General features: G+C 50.4%; 1 non-coding gene across 1 annotated transcript; it reads right to left on the bottom strand.

Annotated features, from left to right (window-relative positions):
• Nucleotides 1-16,910: 16,910 nt before the first annotated feature.
• On the bottom strand, nucleotides 16,911-17,105 carry LOC140398766 (U2 spliceosomal RNA). Its single transcript, XR_011937549.1, has one exon. It is a non-coding gene; the product is annotated as a U2 spliceosomal RNA (small nuclear RNA).
• Between the last annotated feature and the right edge of the window lie 234 nt (nucleotides 17,106-17,339).

Here is a 17,339-nt window from a genome sequence, read left to right on the forward strand (position 1 = left end):
GATATGAGGAAAATCTGTTTTCCCCAGCAAGTTTTATTAATCTGGAACGCACTGTCTGAAAGAGCGATGGAAGCAGATTCAGTAATAACATCCAGCAAGAAATTGCATAATTACCTGTAAACTAAATGTTGATTAGATCAATAAAACAGGAAGCTCTTTGAGTCTGGAATCAAAACCAGAACAGGAAAAGGAACAAAGAAATGCAGAACTGTGTGTAAAGAGCGAGGCAATCTGACCAATTGGATAGTTCTTTCAAAGAGACAGTTCAGGCAGTGATGGGTTGAAAGGCCTCCTTCAGCACTGTTTGATTCTATAACTAATCATGGTGCTTAATTTTCTTTCCGGGTTTAATGTCTCAGAGGCGGGACGGTAGCACAGTGGTTAGCACTGTTGCTTCACAGCGGCAGGGTCCCAGGTTCGATTCCCGGCTTGGGCCACTGTCTGTGCGGAATCTGCACATTCTCCCTGTGTCTGTGTGGACGAACCACACCAGGCCCTGTTCTGGGCCTGCTTTTATGTTGGCTCATAACGAGCCCCAGGTGGCTGACCACCGCCCCCTGCCTGGGAATCTCGTACTCCATGAGTCCCTCGGGGAGATCAATGATGGTTTACCCATGGTCCTTGTGGAGGTTATGACAACGGGAAATCATAAGATTCTGAGTAATCCGAGGCCAGGCACAGCAAACCATCAGTCTCCTTTCTTTTCTTTTTAAAAAAAAATATTTTATTGAAAATTTTTGGCCAACCATCCCAGTACATTGTGTGTATCCTTTACGCAGTAATATCACAATATAAATAACAATGGCCAGTTTTATAAACAAGAAATAAATAATATATAAACAAAAACAAAACTAAATGGCAACTGCCTTGTCCCAGATAAATATTCTCCAAAAATATGTTTTAACCGTCCAATATACAATTATCTATAACAACAACCTGTACATATTATACTTATATATTGACATCCCTGAGAATCCCTCTGGTTCCTCCCCCCCCCCCCCCGGGTTGCTGCTGCTGTCTTCTTCTTTTCCATTCCCTCTATCTTTCTGTGAGGTATTCGACGAACGGTTGCCACCGCCTGGTGAACCCTTGAGCCGATCCCCTTAGGACGAACTTAATCCGTTCCAGCTTTATAAACCCTGCCATGTCATTTATCCAGGTCTCCACACCCTTGGGCTTGGCTTCCTTCCACATCAACAGTGTCCTGCGCCGGGCTACTAGGGACGCAAAGGCCAAAACATCAGCCTCTTTCGCCTCCTGCACTCCCGGCTCTTCTGCAACCCCGAATATAGCCAATCCCCAGCTTGGTTCGACCTGGACCCCCACCACCTTCGAAAGCACCTTTGTCACCCCCACCTAAAACCCCAGTAGTGCCGGACATGACCAGAACATGTGGGTGTGATTCGCTGGGCTTCTCGAGCATCTCGCACACCTATCCTCTACTCCAAAAAATTTACTGAGCCGTGCTCCAGTCATATGCGCACTGTGTAACACCTTAAATTGTATCAGGCTTAGCCTGGCACACGAGGACGATGAGTTTACCCTACTTAGGGCATCAGCCCACAGCCCCTCCTCAATCTCCTCCCCCAGCTCTTCTTCCCATTTCCCTTTCAGCTCATCAACCATAATTTCCCCCTCGTCCCTCATTTCCCTATATATGTCTGATACCTTACCGTCCCCCACCCATGTCTTTGAGATCACTCTGTCCTGCACCTCCTGCGTCGGGAGCTACGGGAATTCCCTCACCTGTTGCCTCGCAAAAGCCCTCAGTTGCATATACCGGAATGCATTCCCTTGGGGCAACCCATATTTTTCGGCCAGCGCTCCCAGACTTGCAAACGTCCCATCTACAAACAGATCTCTCAATTGTGTTACTCCTGCTCTTTGCCGTGTTCCAAATCCCCCATCCATTCTCCCCGGAGCAAACCTATGGTTATTTCTTATCGGGGACCACAACGAGGCTCCCGTCTTTCCCCTATGCTGTCTCCATTGCCCCCACATTTTCAGAGTAGCCACCACCACCGGGCTTGTGGTGTATTTCTTCGGTGAGAACGGCAACGGCGCTGTCACCATGGCTTGTAGGCAAGTCCCCCTACAGGACGCCTTCTCCAATCTCTTCCACGCCGCTCCCTCCTCTTCTCCCATCCACTTACATACCATTGAGATGTTGGCGGCCCAGTAGTACTCACTCAGGCTCGGTAGCGCCAGCCCCCCCCTATCCCTACTACGCTGCAAAAATCCCTTCCTCACTCTCGGGGTCTTCCCGGCCCACACAAAACTTGTGATACTCTTCTCAATCCTTTGAAAAAAGCCTTCGTAATCACCACCGGGAGGCACTGAAACACAAAGAGGAATCTCGGGAGGACCACCATTTTAACCGCTTGTACCCTCCCTGCCAGTGACAGGGATACCATGTCCCATCTCTTGAAGTCCTCCTCCATCTGTTCCACCAACCGCGTTATGTTTAACCTATGCAATGCACCCCAATTCTTGGCTATCTGGATCCCCAAGTAGCGAAAGTCCCTTGTTACCTTCCTCAGCGGTAAGTCCTCTATTTCTCTGCTCTGCTCCCCTGGATGCACCACAAACAGCTCATTTTTCCCCATGTTCAGCTTATATCCTGAAAATTCTCCAAACTCCCCAAGTATCCGCATTATCTCTGGCATCCCCTCCGCCGGGTCCGCCATATACACCAATAAATCGTCCGCGTAAAGAGATACCTGGTGTTCCTCTCCTCCCCTGAGTACTCCCCTCCACTTCCTGGAACCCCTCAATGCTATTGCCAGGGGCTCAATCGCCAGTGCAAACAATAATGGGGACAGAGGACATCCCTGCCTCGTCCCTCTATGGAGCCGAAAATACGCAGACCCCCGTCCATTCGTGACCACGCTCGCCATCGGGGCCCTATACAGCAGCTGTACCCATCTAATATACTCATCTCCAAAGCCAAATCTCCTCAACACCTCCCACAAATAATCCCACTCCACTCTATCAAATGCTTTCTCGGCATCCATCGCCACCACTATCTCCGCTTCCCCCTCTGGTGGGGGCATCATCATTACCCCTAGCAGCCTCCGTATATTCGTATTCAGCTGTCTCCCCTTCACAAACCCAGTTTGGTCATCATGGACTACCCCCGGGACACAATCCTCTATCCTCATTGCCATTACCTTGGCCAGAATCTTGGCGTCTACATTTAGGAGGGAAATAGGTCTATAGGACCCGCATTGCAGCGGGTCTTTTTCCTTCTTTAGGAGAAGCGATATCGTTGCCTCCGACATAGTCGGGGGCAGCTGTCCCCTTTCCTTCGCCTCATTAAAGGTTCTCATCAGTATCGGGGCAAGCAAGTCCACATATTTCCTATAAAATTCGACTGGAAATCCATCCGGTCCCGGAGCCTTCCCCGCCTGCATACTCCTAATTCCTTTCACTACTTCCTCTATCTTGATCTGTGCTCCCAGTCCCACCCTCTCCTGCTCCTCCACCTTAGGAAATTCCAGCCGGTCCAGGAAGCACATCATTCTCTCCTTCCCATCCGGGGGCCGAGCTTCGTATAATCTTTTATAGAATGCCTTGAACACTCCATTCACTCTCTCCGCTCCCCGCTCTATCTCTCCTTCCTCATCCCTCACTCCCCCTATTTCCCTCGCTGCTCCCCTTTTCCTCAATTGCTGGGCCAGCAACCTGCTCGCCTTCTCCCCATACTCATACTGTACACCCTGTGCCTTCCTCCACTGTGCTTCTGCAGTACCCGTTGTCAGCAAGTCAACTTCTACGTGTAACCTTTGCCTTTCCCTGTACAGTCCCTCCTCCGGTGCCTCCGCATATTGCCTGTCCACCCTCAGAAGTTCTTGCAGCAACCGCTCCCGTTCCCTACTCTCCTGCTTTACTTTATGTGCCCTTATTGATATCAGCTCCCCTCTAACCACTGCCTTCAGCGCCTCCCAGACCACTCCCACCTGGACCTCCCCGTTATCATTGAGTTCCAAGTATTTTTCAATGCACCCCCTCACCCTTAGATACACCCCCTCATCTGCCATTAGTCCCCTGTCCATTCTCCAGGGTGGACGCCCTTCTGTTTCCTCCCCTATCTCCAAGTCTACCCAATGTGGAGCGTGATCCGAAATGGCTATAGCCGTATACTCCGTCCCCCTCACCTTCTGGATCAACGCCCTTCCCAAGACAAAAAATTCTATTCGCGAATAAACTTTGTGGACATGGGAGAAAAATGAAAACTCCTTACTCCTAGGTCTGCTAAATCTCCACGGGTCTACTCCTCCCATCTGCTCCATAAAATCTTTAAGCACCTTGGCTACAGCTGGCCTCCTTCCAGTCCTGGATCTCGACCTGTCCAGCCCTGGCTCCAGCACTGTATTAAAATCTCCCCCCATTACCAACTTTCCCACCTCTCGGTCCGGGATGCGTCCTAGCATGCGCCTCATAAAATTGGCATCATCCCAGTTCGGGGCATATACGTTTACCAAGACCACCGCCTCCCCCTGTAATTTGCCACTCACCATCACGTATCTGCCCCCGCTATCCGCCACTATGGTCTTTGCCTCAAACATAACCCGCTTCCCCACTAGTATTGCCACCCCCCTGTTTTTCGCATCTAGCCCCGAATGAAACACCTGCCCCACCCATCCTTTGCGTAGTCTAACCTGGTCTATAAGTTTCAAGTGCGTCTCTTGTAACATAACCACGTCTGCCTTAAGTTTCTTAAGGTGTGCGAGTACTCGTGCCCTCTTTATCGGCCCGTTCAGCCCTCTCACATTCCATGTGATCAACCGGGTTGGGGGGCTTTTTACCCCCCCCCCCTTGTCGATTACCCATCCCCTTTTTCCAGCTCCTCACCCGGTTCCCACGCAGATGTGTCCCCCCCCAGGCGGCGCCCCCCCGCCCACCCCACCCCATTCCGGCTCCCCCCTCTCCCCAGCAGCAGCAACCCAGTAACTCCCCCCTCCCCCCCCCCCCCCCCCCGCCAGATTCCCCACTAGCGTAGTCACACCCCCCATGTTGCTCCCAGAAGTCAGCAAACTCTGGCCGACCTAGGCTTCCCCCGTGACCTCGGCTCGCACCGTGCGACGCCCCCTCCCTCCTGTTTCCCTATTCCCGCCATGATTATCATAGCGCGGGAATAAAGCCCGCGATTCCCTTTTGGCCCCGCCCCCCATGGCCAACGCCCCATCTCCTCCACCTCCCTTCCTCCCTCCACCACCACCTGTGGAAGAGAGAAAAGTTACCGCATCGCAGGATTAATAACATAAGACTCATCTTTCCCCCCCCTTTTTCCCCCCTCTTCGCCCCCCATAATCGCCCCACCACTTTGTTTCAAACGTTCTTTTTTAGTAACCCGCTTATTCCAGTGTTTCTTCCACAATAAAAGTCCACGCCTCATCCGCCGTCTCAAAGTAGTGGTGCCTCCCTTGATATGTGACCCACAGTCTTGCCGGTTGTAGCATTCCAAATTTTATCTTCTTTTTGTGAAGCACCGCCTTGGCCCGATTAAAGCTCACCCTCCTTCTCTCCACCTCCGCACTCCAGTCTTGATATACGCGGATCACCGCGTTCTCCCACCTACTGCTCCGAGTTTTCTTTGCCCATCTAAGGACCATCTCTTTGTCCTTAAAACGGAGGAATCTCACCACTATGGCTCTATGAATTTCTCCTGCTCTCGGTCCTCGCGCCATCACTCGGTATGCTCCCTCCACCTCCAGCGGACCCGCCGGGGCCTCCGCTCCCATTAACGAGTGCAGCATCGTGCTCACATATGCCCCGACGTCTGCTCCTTCTACACCTTCAGGAAGACCAAGAATCCTTAAATTATTCCTCCTCGTGTTATTCTCCAGCACCTCCAATCTTTCCACACATCGTTTATGGTGTGCCTCGTGCATCTCCGTCTTCACCACCAGGCCCTGTATATCGTCCTCGTTCTCGGCAGCCTTTGCCTTCACGACCCGAAGCTCCCGCTCCTGGGTCTTTTGCTCATCCTTTAGCCCTTCGATCGCCTGTAATATCGGGGCCAACAGCTCCTTCTTCATCTCCTTTTTAAGCTCTTCCACGCAGCGTTTCAAAAACTCGTGTTGTTCAGGGCCCCATATTAAACTGCCACCTTCCGACGCCATCTTGGTTTTTGCTTGCCTTCCTTGCCGCTGCTCTAAAGGATCCACCGCAATCCGGCCACTTTCCTCTCCTTTTTCCATCCGTATCCAGGGGGGATTCCCTTCTGGTTTACCGCACAGTGCTTTTAGCCGTTAAAATTGCCGTTGGGGCTCTTATCAAGAGCCCAAAAGTCCGTTCCACCGGGAGCTGCCGAAACGTGCGACTTAGCTGGTCATCGCCGCACCCGGAAGTCTCAGTCTCATTTCTAACAACATATCCTAGCTGCAGTAGCTAGGGCACGCCCATCTACAGCAATATTCGGCTATTTCCCAATCCAGCCTGCCCTCGGCGCCTTTAATGAGATTGTCAGTTTGTGCTTAACTAAGCACAGGCCTGTATCATCGAGTCATATTCTGCTTAAACTCATTTCACACATTGGACCAGAGAGGCAGAAGAGATTTACATCCTGTAAACTTGTCTGGACTTGAACCAAGAACATTTCCCAAACTAAATGCCCTTTTACCTCATGGGAATTTGTGTTCTGGTTTTGATTGCAGACTCAAGAGCTTCCTGTTTTATTGATCTAATTGACATTTAATTTGCAGGTAAATATGGATGACATTTGCAGAAGGGTCAGGTCATAACGGTAACTTGATTCTTGACAACACGGTTACAGAAGCAGGAGAGAGTGAGAGACTTTCACAGAAGGAAAGGGACACAGGACAGATGTAGACGCAGAGATATAGGACAGTGGTTTCCTGTGGGCTTGAGGACCCGGCCACCAGGCTCGGGGGGGTCAGAAGCTCACACTGTGTGTGGGAGGGGGCTCAGTCACTCACCTGTGATGTTTTACATTGGTCAATTAATAGTCTTGGCTCACTGTCCAAATAAGGATGGAGGGAGCGCTCTCAAAGGTTGGAGGATCAAGCAGCAGGATGCCATGGCAGTTGAGAGAGGCAGAAATGGAGACACCCTCTCTCTAGCTTTTCAAAGTTGAAATTTAACAAAAACATTCACAACTGGACTACCACTGGGGAGTGGGGAGCCCTCCACCACGTCGCCTGCAGGTGCTGCTGAACACATGGTGGCGGGGGAGCTTCTAAACCTGCCTTGAGCACTGGTTCCATGGTGTACTGCTCGGAGACCACCCCGTGTTTCCCTGTCTCTCTGCCAACTTGGGAACCTGGGCATTAACTGGAAAAACCCTGCCAGGTCCTGAAGCAACGCGATTGGCTGCATGCTGCTTACGGGGTGAAATTCTGCACCCGTCCCCCCCTTGCACCGTTGCCAGCTCAGCAGGGACTAAAAATCCAATGCCTAAATACAAACATAGACTAACAGAAAGGAAGAGTCGCAAACAGACTAAGTGATAAATTGGAGAAGGGTAAACAAGAAGTACATCGGGAGAGGGGCAGGCAAAAGTGAGAGGCATAAAGAGAAAAAAAGATATAAAATAAGAAATTTATTTTCCAAAGAGTGGTAAGAATGTGGAACTCACTACCACAGGGAATGGTTGAAGAAAGTAGTATTGTTGCATTGAAGGGGAAACTAGACAAGCATTGAGGGAGAAGATGGTTGTGATGGTAGATTTTGATGCAGAAAGATAGAAGGAGGCTCAAATGGAGCATAAACATCAACATAGACTTGATGGTTTGTTCCTGTGTTGTGTATCCTATGTAATCTTGTATAAGTGAGAAAACAAGATAGAACATGATGAAGAACAAGTGAAATATAGACAGATTAAAGAAGGGACCAAGAAACAGAGAGCCAGACAATGAGATAATAAAAGTAAAAAGGGAGGGAAAGACTGTACTTTTGTGTTATGAGCAACAACAAGTAAATTGCATTATTTCATTTGATAAAGTGCATCAAATGCCAAATTTGTTTTGCAGAAAGTCAGAGGTGGAGTTTCAGTTGAAGTTAGCATGCTCATTACAACCCAGAATTCCTGATCTGCGCCTCAGAGCCACAATATACATTGCATTTCGCAATGGATTGATATTGTTACAAACCATGCTGATGTTAAATGCGAGGATGGGTACCCTAGATGGGTAACTTGGAAAGAAGCAAATTACTGCGGATGCTGGAATCTGAAACCAAAAGGGAAAATGCTGGAAAATCTCAGCAGGTCTGGCAGCATTTGTAGGGAGAGAAAAGAGCTAACGTTTCGAGTCCAGATGACCCTTTGTCAAAGCTAAAAGTCATAGAAAGTGGGAGATATTTATACTATGGGGTGAGGGAATGAAAGATGAATAACTTGGGTTAAAGATGGATAACTTGGAACACCGATTCATAGAATTCCGACAGCGCAGAAGGCGGCCATTCGCCCTATCACGTCTGCACTGGCCCACCGAAAGAGCAATGCACCAAGCACAGTCTCCCACCCTATCGCAATAGCCCTTTAACCTAACCCATACATGTCCCTGGACACTAAGGGGCAATTTAGCATGGCCAACCTGCCTAACCTGTATATTTTTGTACTGTGAGAGGAAATCTGAGTACCTGGAGGAAACCCACTCAGACATGGGGAAAAAGTGCAATTTTCACACGATCACCCAAGGCTGGAATTGAACCCGGGTCCCTGGCGCTGTGAGGCAGCAGTGCAAACCTCTGTGCCACCGCGCCAGTTCATAGTGGTGTATGTGATTTTTCTGTTATAATATGAGGAACAATGTACAACCCAATGAGGAACAGTCCAGTCGTGTGAAAATTGTTTCCTGCAAGTTCAACCATTTATTTCAGTTTTTCCCGCATATTTTGTCTCTCTCCAACTCTTTTAAAATTTAAATATTTTTATTGGTTCAAGAGGGGGGAGGAGGGGGGGCCGGATCCTGGGGGGGGGGGGGGCTCCGATGTGGCCCGGCCTGCGATCAGGGCCCACCGATCGGCAGGCCGGCCACTCTGGCTGGGGGCCTCCTATCCTATGCGCTGGCCCCTGTAGTCCTGCGCCATGTTGCGTCGGGGCCGGCGCGTTGAAGGAAGCCACTGCGCATGCGCGCATTGGCGCCGGTGCCACTGCGCATGCGTGGATTCCGCGCCGCCCAGTTCGCGCCGGGATCGGCAGCTGGAGCGGCGCGAACCACTCCAGCGCCGTGCTGGCCCTCTGTAGGGACCAGAATTAGTCCTGGCAGCGGCCCATTCATGCCGTTGTAAAATGCGACGCAGTTTACAACGGCGTGGACACTCTGCTGCGGTATAGGAGAATCCCGCCTCACGTGATACCTATGAACAAGTCCTGGAGCGGAACAAACCAGTGGGTGTAAGGGTATTATTGTTGGGGCCCTGGTTTTGGAGTCCCCCAACCTCGGCCACTCCCTCTGTGCCATTGCTGTGTTGTGCACATCGCCTCCCGGTATTAGAACATACTAGGGATGCCTTTGGTGCTGCCTGAGCGTACTTCTGGCAAGGTTGTACCTGCGTATTTCCCTCCGGTTCCCCTGACTTGTTTGCATTGCATTGTGTGAACAATTAATAAAGAATATTTATTTATAAGGAAGACAGAAACACGCACGACAAGAAGGACTATAATACGCTATGACACTTAAGTAGACTGATGACTGTAAGGGCAGCATGGTGACGTAGTGGTTAGCACTGCTGCCTCACGGCGCCTAGGTCCCAGGTTCATTCCTGGTTCTGGGTCACTGTCCATGTGGAGTTTGCACATTCTCCCCGTTTGCGTGAATTTCGCCCCCACAACCCAAAAGATGTGCAGGGTAGGTGGATTGGCCACGCCAAATGGCCCCTTAATTCGAAAAAATGAAATTGGGTGGTCTAAATTTATTTGACAAAAGTATACTGATGACTATTAGGACAGAATTTTACATGAAACTATCCCTTGGTCCCCAACTACCTATGTTTACCTGAACTCTGAGACATCCCTTTTCCTAAGCCAACATCCAATATTGAGTAACTCTATGAGCTAACTCCAGCAAGTAATTACCACACCACGTTAAGGTGGCCACATCTGGGAAATGGTCTTTTAGATTTAGCAAAGGTGAAAAATGGCTGCTTCTTTCAGGAAACTATGGGCGCGATTCACCACTGTGCTGCTTGCGCGCGGATCCGTGCGTGCCAGGTGAATTGTGGGAAGGGGAAAATTCGAGATTCGCGCCAGTCGATTTCCGGATCTCACCTAAGGATGGCGAGATGTAGATGAATCCTAATTTGCATTCATGTCAATCTCATTAGCAAGATAGAAGTTGAATGCAGCAGTCTCCCGGGAGTCACCCGACTCCCCAGTGGGAAGTCACACAGACATCGTTTACTTTTACTTTTCAAAAACGGGAAGCTGCCACAATGGCTATCGAGAAGAAGTAAGGAGGTGAGTGTGGTGTTCTTTGTGGTTCAGATCCTAGGATGGATGTCGTAGTGTTCACAAAGACCACAACTAGCTTTTGTATTAAACAAAACTAAAGATTTATTTGCACTGCTTAATTGAATTCAAACTCTTACTTCTATATAATAAACAATTGACAATAAACATTCAATCTACACTCATCTACCACTAATCTCTACACTAATACAATAACTATGACCTGCTCTCATTCACTCTAGCTTTCCTGCAGTCTTTCTCCTAGCCTTGTCCTCAACACTTTCCCAGAAGGCTTAGCATTAATGCTTGATATAGTTCTGCATCTAGCTCCCTCTCGTCGTTGATTCGAACATGAGTGAGCTGCAGATTTACAAGGACCTGGAAGTAGAGCTGGCCCAAGTGGAGGGCTGGATACAACTGGATAAAGGCTGTCCTTTACAAGAAGGACATGAAGTTTGGGGTTTTGTACTCTGCCCGCTTGTGGGTGAGGCATCAAAAACAGGAATTTTATTTTGACTCGCCGGAGGCAGCGGTGGACTTCATGAAAGACCATGGACAAGGCGGCACGGTGGCACAGTGGTTAGCACTGCTGCCTTGTGTGCGACATGGTGGCACAGTGGTTAGCACTGCTGCCTCATGCCGCCGAGGACCCAAGTTCGATCCCGGCCCCGGGTCACTGTCCGTGTGGAGTTTGCGCATTCTCCCCCTGTCTGCGTGGGTGTCACCCCCATAACCCAAAGGTGTGCAGGGTAGATGGATTGGCCACGCTAAATTGTCCCTCAATTGGAAAATAAAATGAATTGGGTATTTTAAATTAAAATAAAATGAAAGACCTGGACTGGGAGGTGTGTGCGGATATTGAACTTTGGAGAGGAGTTTGAAGTAAATTGTGGGGCACATTGGGTGGGTAAATGGGGGCAGGTTTCGACAAGAGGAGCGGTGTGCCTTTTGTTTCTCTTTTCTCTGTTTTGGTTGAGGAGGTTGGGGTGGGCAGAATTGGACTGGAAGGTGAGGCAAAAGGCAGAGGCCTTGGACGGGGGCCATCAGGCTAGCTGGGCAGGCTAGTTAACTGGAGTGAAGTGGGGGGTTGCCAGGAGAAGGCTTGGTTGGGGGGGGGGGGAGGATTGGGGGGGTTCTTTGGTTGGTCGTGGGGGGGTGGGGAGGAGGGTTGCTGACATGAGTGTGGTTGGTGTGGTGCAGCTGGAAAGGGAGAGATGGCAGCAGACATCTGAGGGTGGGCCTGGAGGGGCACGTGATGCGGGCTGGGGGCTGGCTTAGAAACCGATATGGCTGATCAGCAGGGGAGGGAGATGGGGAGCCCCCTGACCAAACTGGTCACGTGGAATATGCAAGGGTTGGATGGGCCAGTTAAACGGTCGCATGTTTTCGCACATCTGAGCAGCCTCAAGGCGGCTGTTGTGTACTTGCAGGAGACGCACATGAAGTTGGGGGATCAGACGAGGCTGAGGGAGGGATGGATGGAGCAATATGTTCCACTCAGGGTTAGACATGAAAATGGCAGTGTTGGTGAATAAGAGAGTGGCTTTGGAGGTGGGGAGCATTGTGGGGGTAGGTAGGCGATGGTCAGTGGGAAGCTGGAGAGGATGTCGGTGGTCCTGATGAATGTTTATGCCCCGAATTGGGACAATGTGGACTTTATGAGGCAGGCTTTAGGGAAGATCCCAGACCTGGATATGCACCAGCTGATAATGGGGGCGATTTCAATACGATCCGAGATCTGAGTTTGGACCGCTCGAGTAATAAGTCGTTGACGGTGTCGGCGGTGGCGAGAGAGCTGAGGGGGTTCATGGAGCGTATGGGGAAGGCGGGGGGGGTGGCGGGAGGAGGCACGGACCCGTGATGGTCTGGATGACTGAGGCCAAAGGAGTTCTCGTACTTCTCCCATGTGCACCAGGTGTATTCCTGGATCTACTTTTCTGTTATGGACAAGGCGCTGCTGGTGGGGGTGGCTGACTCGGGTAGATTTGCGGGTGGTCCAGGGGGAGGCCCAATGGCCACAGTGGAGGCTTGGATGTGTGGCTGTTGGCAGATGAAGGGGTGTGTGAGCGGGTGAGGGCTGCCATTCAGGGTGATGGAGTTGAACGAGGGAGCTATCAGCCGCCACGCTGCGGAAGGCACTTAAGGCGGTAGTTAGAGGAGAATTTAGGGAGAGGGTGGAATGTGAGGGGAGGGTGAGGCTGGTAGAGGAGATTCTGAGGGAAGATAAGGAGGTACTCGGTGGTGCCAGGGAGGGGCTGTTAAAGGAGAGGCAGAGGCTCCAGATGGAGTTCGGGTTAATGTCCATGGGGAAGGTGGTGGCGCAGTTGCGGAGGACCAGTGGGGCAGTGTATGAGTACGGGGAAAAGGCAAGCAGAATGCCATGTTTGGGTTGAGGGAGGTGATTGAAAGCATGGGTGCGGTGGAAGGTCCCGGGGCCGGATAGGTTCCGAGTATAATTTTATAGGATGTTTGGTGTGGAGCCGGGGGCATTGTTAGTGAGAACGGACAATGAGATGAGGGATGGGGGGGACTTTCCCCATTGTCGCAGGCGTCCATCTCCCTGATCTTAAAGAACGATAAGGACCCGAAGCAGTGTCGGTCGTACCACCCGATATCGCTGCTGAATGTTGATGCAGAGTTGTTGGCAAAGGTGCTGGCATTGCGAATTGAGAATTGTGTGATCGGAGTGATGGGGAGGACCAGATGGGATTTGTGAAGGAAAGGCAGTTGTCAGAAAAATGTGCCCAGGCTATTCAATGTAATTATGAAACCCTCGGATGGGAAGGAGGTAGAAGTGGTGGTGGCAATGGACGCTGAGAAGGCCTTTGATCGGGTGGAGTGGGCATATTCGTTGGAGGTGCTGGGGCAGTTTGGGCAGGGATTTCTGGATTGGGTTCGGCTGTTTTACAGGACGCTGGTGGCGAGCGTTCGGATGAACCGGTTGAGTTTGTGGTACTTTGGGTTACATCGTGGGACGAGGCAGGGGTGCCCACTCTCCCAGTTACTTTTGCCCCTTGGCGATGGAGCTGTTGGCAATGGTGCTTAGGGTGTTGAGGGATAGGAAAGGGATTGAGCAGGGGGTTTGCCGGGCGTAGAGTCTCACTTTATGCGGACGATTTATTATTATATATCTCGGACCCGGTGAGCTTCATTGGAGGGATTATGGTGATATTGAGGTAATTTGGCTGGTTTTGGGGGTATAAATTGAACATGAAGAAGAGCGAGATGTTCCTGATTAATGCTACAGAGGAAGTTGGGGGAGCTGCCGTGGGGGCAGGTTTTAGGCATCTCGGAATCCAGGTGGGGCAGAGCTGGGCCCAACTGCACAAATTGAACTTGGCTCGATTGGTAGAGGAAATGAAGGTGGATTTTAAGAGGTGGGACGGATTGCCGTTGTCAATGGCCAGGTGCGTGCAGACGGTAAAAATGACGGTGTTGCCCAGGTTCTCGTTCGTGTTCCAGGTTTTGTTGTGTTGGCGGGATTCGGGGTATGCGTGAGTGACCTGACAGAATTCCTGCGGTTGGAGAAGGTCAAGTTCGCTTTGGTGGGGTCGGCAGAGGGGTTAACCCAGAGGTGGAAACCGTTCATTGATTTCAAGGAGAGTTGAGGGGTCAGCAAAGGGAAGAGGGAGATAAGGGGGTAAAAATTGGAAGGCGGAATATGGTGGGGTGTTGGTATCGGGGGTATTGGGGATTTGTGATTGCTTGTTCAGGTTGATGTTTTAGCCTTCCTGATATATTTATGTATATATGTAAAACGCCAAGAATAGAAATATTTTTATTAAAAGTGTCTGGGTGAGTGGACGGCAGCTGAGCACAGCCTCCATAATGTTGCTGGCAGAGCTCTGGGATCAAGAGCTCCTGATCTGGCTGGGAATGAGTGTGCGGAGCAAGGTTTGCCAGCACAACTGGCTCACTGGATGGCACTTTGAGAGAAAGCGGAACAGTCTGTGTAAGGGTGGAGGAGACTTGGGAGGTATGAGGATCCCAGGATGGAAGATCTAACTGATTGTTGGTCTCTCTCCTTTTCCAATTCCATCCAGAAGCAAATGTTTGCTGGTGTCTATCCCACAGAGGCTGCCGTTTCTGTGCTTATCACAGCAGAGGCGGGCAGACACAGAGGAAGGCAATAAGGCCAATGCAGGCTAGAGGCATCACGTGTGCAGGGGGCTGCCGCACACCTTGAAGACCCGGCCACCCACCTGCTGAAGAAGGGGCCAGGAGGGGAGTCCAGCGATGTGCCCCAACTGCAGGTTTCGCTGCCATTGCCGGGATGCCCCAGATCCAGGGGGCCATTGACGGCACACACATGTCGGGGCATCGGAGTGTGCACTCTACTAAGTGGTTCCACTCCCTGGAATATTCAGATCGTGTGTGACCACAGCCTGATGATCATGTACGTGTGTGCCCGCTACCCAGGAAACGTGCATGACAGCAACATCCTGGGGCACTCGGAGATCCCCGGTATCTTCAAGGTCCACCCAGGATGACGGGTTGGCTTTTGGGGGGCAAGGATTTCCCACTGAGGTCATGGCTGATGACACCAGTGCGGAGGTCTGAGACCGAGGCAGAGACCCGTTATTATGAGGCCCATCGTGCCGTCCATGCTGTCATTGGGTGGTGCATCGGGCTCAAAATGCGATGGATGCCTTGCCCACTGTGACGGGGCTCTACAGTACAGCCCCCAGAGTGTCTCCTGCTTTGTAGTGGTTTGTTGTGCTGGCACTGCAGAGGGGAGACATGCTGGAGGAGGAGGAGGAGGAGGGACATGTGGCCTCGTCTGATGAGGAGGAGTAGGAGGCGGTAGTCCACGAGGGGTTGGAGGATGAGCCCGAAGAGGAGCCAGAGGATGGAGTGGGAAGGGCCCGACATGCCAGGAGGACCAAGGAGGCCCTCATCATCTCCAGATTCTCCTGAGTGGAGGCTGTCGGTCAGCTCCAGGGTCCCTGGTTCAATTCCCGACTTGGGTCACTGTCTGTGTGGAGTCTGCACGTTCTCCCCTTGCCTGCGTAGGTTTCCTACGGGTGCTCCGATTTCGTCCCACAGTCCAAAGATGTGCAGGTTAGGTGGATTGGTGGATTGGCTATGTTAAATTGCCCTTACTGTCCAAACAAAAAGGTTAGGTGGGGTTACGGTGGAGGTGTGGAGATTGGGGTGCTCTTTCCAAGGGCCGGTGCAGACGCGATGGGCCGAATGGCCTCCTTCTGCACTGTAAATTCTACGATTCTATGATTGGCCGAGGCAGCCGACTGCTGCTGTGGAACTGGGCCCCAGTATAAGACAGCACTTTCAACAAAGGAAGTCGGAAACTAGAACAACACTTTCTTGTTGATTGGCAGGTTGACTTTCTAATCGGCAGATAGCTCTCATCTAAACAAATAAATAACCTTTATTGTCACAAGTAGGCTTACATTAATACTGCAATGAAGTTACTGTGAAAAGCCCCTAGTCGCCACGTTCCGGCGCCTGTTCGGGCATACACAGGGAGAATCCAGAATTCTCAGCTGGTACGGGAATTGAACCGGCTCTGCTGGCCTTGTTCTGCATCACAAACCAGCTGTCTAGCCCACCGAGCTAATCCAGGCATTCATTTCTCTGCATTGTAATACATAACACGTGTTTTTTCCGATCAAGTACATAGCCTTTCAAATAAGATGTTAATCCGAGGCTCCATCTGTGTTCCCAGGTGGATGTAAAAGAGTAGGAGGTGGGGAGCTCTCAATGTTAGTAAAACAGTGTATCTGGTTATTAGCACATTGCTGTTTGTGGGAGCTAACGGTGCACAAATTACTTGACACATTTCTATTCGATAATGGTGATTCCATTTCACAACATACTTCATTAGCTGCAAAGTTCTTTAAGCTGTCCTGAGGTCATGAAAGACAGAAATGTGAGTTGTTTGTGACCTTTGGTACATATCCAGTCAGGAGTATCAGTCTGTGGCGGAAACTGTTCGAAGGAATACTGAGCACAGGATGTCCATCCAGTTCCCGACATTTCATGGAAACCTCGCTGCCTGTTGTTGGGAATTGATTTTACTCTGTGGATTAGTGTGACACCGAGCTACTGTCTCAGATTCTTCTCAGCTTCATTGACATGACAGTTCCGTGCGGATTCACTTTACCTGATGCGTGGAGGTTGGGATTGTCCGGAAGACACCTTTGTGTCTTGTCAATCTTTACCCACTCTGCAGGTGTTCACGGAGCTGTGGGAACAGCTGAGATCACAAGAGTCAGATGAGAATCTGTTACCAACACGTCAAACACCAAAGGCACACTTGGTGGCTTGTTTTGTGCTTAAGTTTATGCAAATTAGCTGCTGAGAAAGGGAAAAAAGAAAACGACAAAGAGAAGAAGATAAACCGAAAGCAAAGTTGGCCCGCACATGTGTGTAAAATGAACAACTCGCCACCTCCTTCTCAAGGACAATAAATGCTGATCTTGCTTTCAACATCAACATCCCATAAATGAATATTTTTTTTTAAAAATTTTAATTTTTCCTTTTCTGAGTTACCAAGCCAGGGCTCAGAGTGTGGGACAGGGGCGAACCCCTAATCTAGCTCCTCGCCTGCTCCAAAAAACTAATTCAAATTGAATCAAATTCATGGTCCCCACAAGAGAGACATACCAGATCTGAACCCAAAGTCTCAATCTACAGATACTTGATCTTAGCCAAAAGGCCGAGAAGCGATCCCCATAAATGAATATAATGCACAGACATCATGTTACCATGGCAGCAGATCAACATAACAATAGTATCAAAGCATTTTTTGTAACTACAACAAAGTTTTCTTTCAACGTCACATAGATTCCTTTAATTTAGTCAGACTCTTTACAGAAGGTTAAAAAACAACTGTGCTCACTTCATGGGGAGGTCTTGTGGCGCAGTGGGTTAGCGCCCCTGCCTCTGAGCCAGAAGATCCGGG

Source organism: Scyliorhinus torazame, chromosome 21, assembly GCF_047496885.1.
Source record: "Scyliorhinus torazame isolate Kashiwa2021f chromosome 21, sScyTor2.1, whole genome shotgun sequence".
Classification (NCBI taxonomy): Eukaryota; Metazoa; Chordata; class Chondrichthyes; order Carcharhiniformes; family Scyliorhinidae; genus Scyliorhinus; species Scyliorhinus torazame.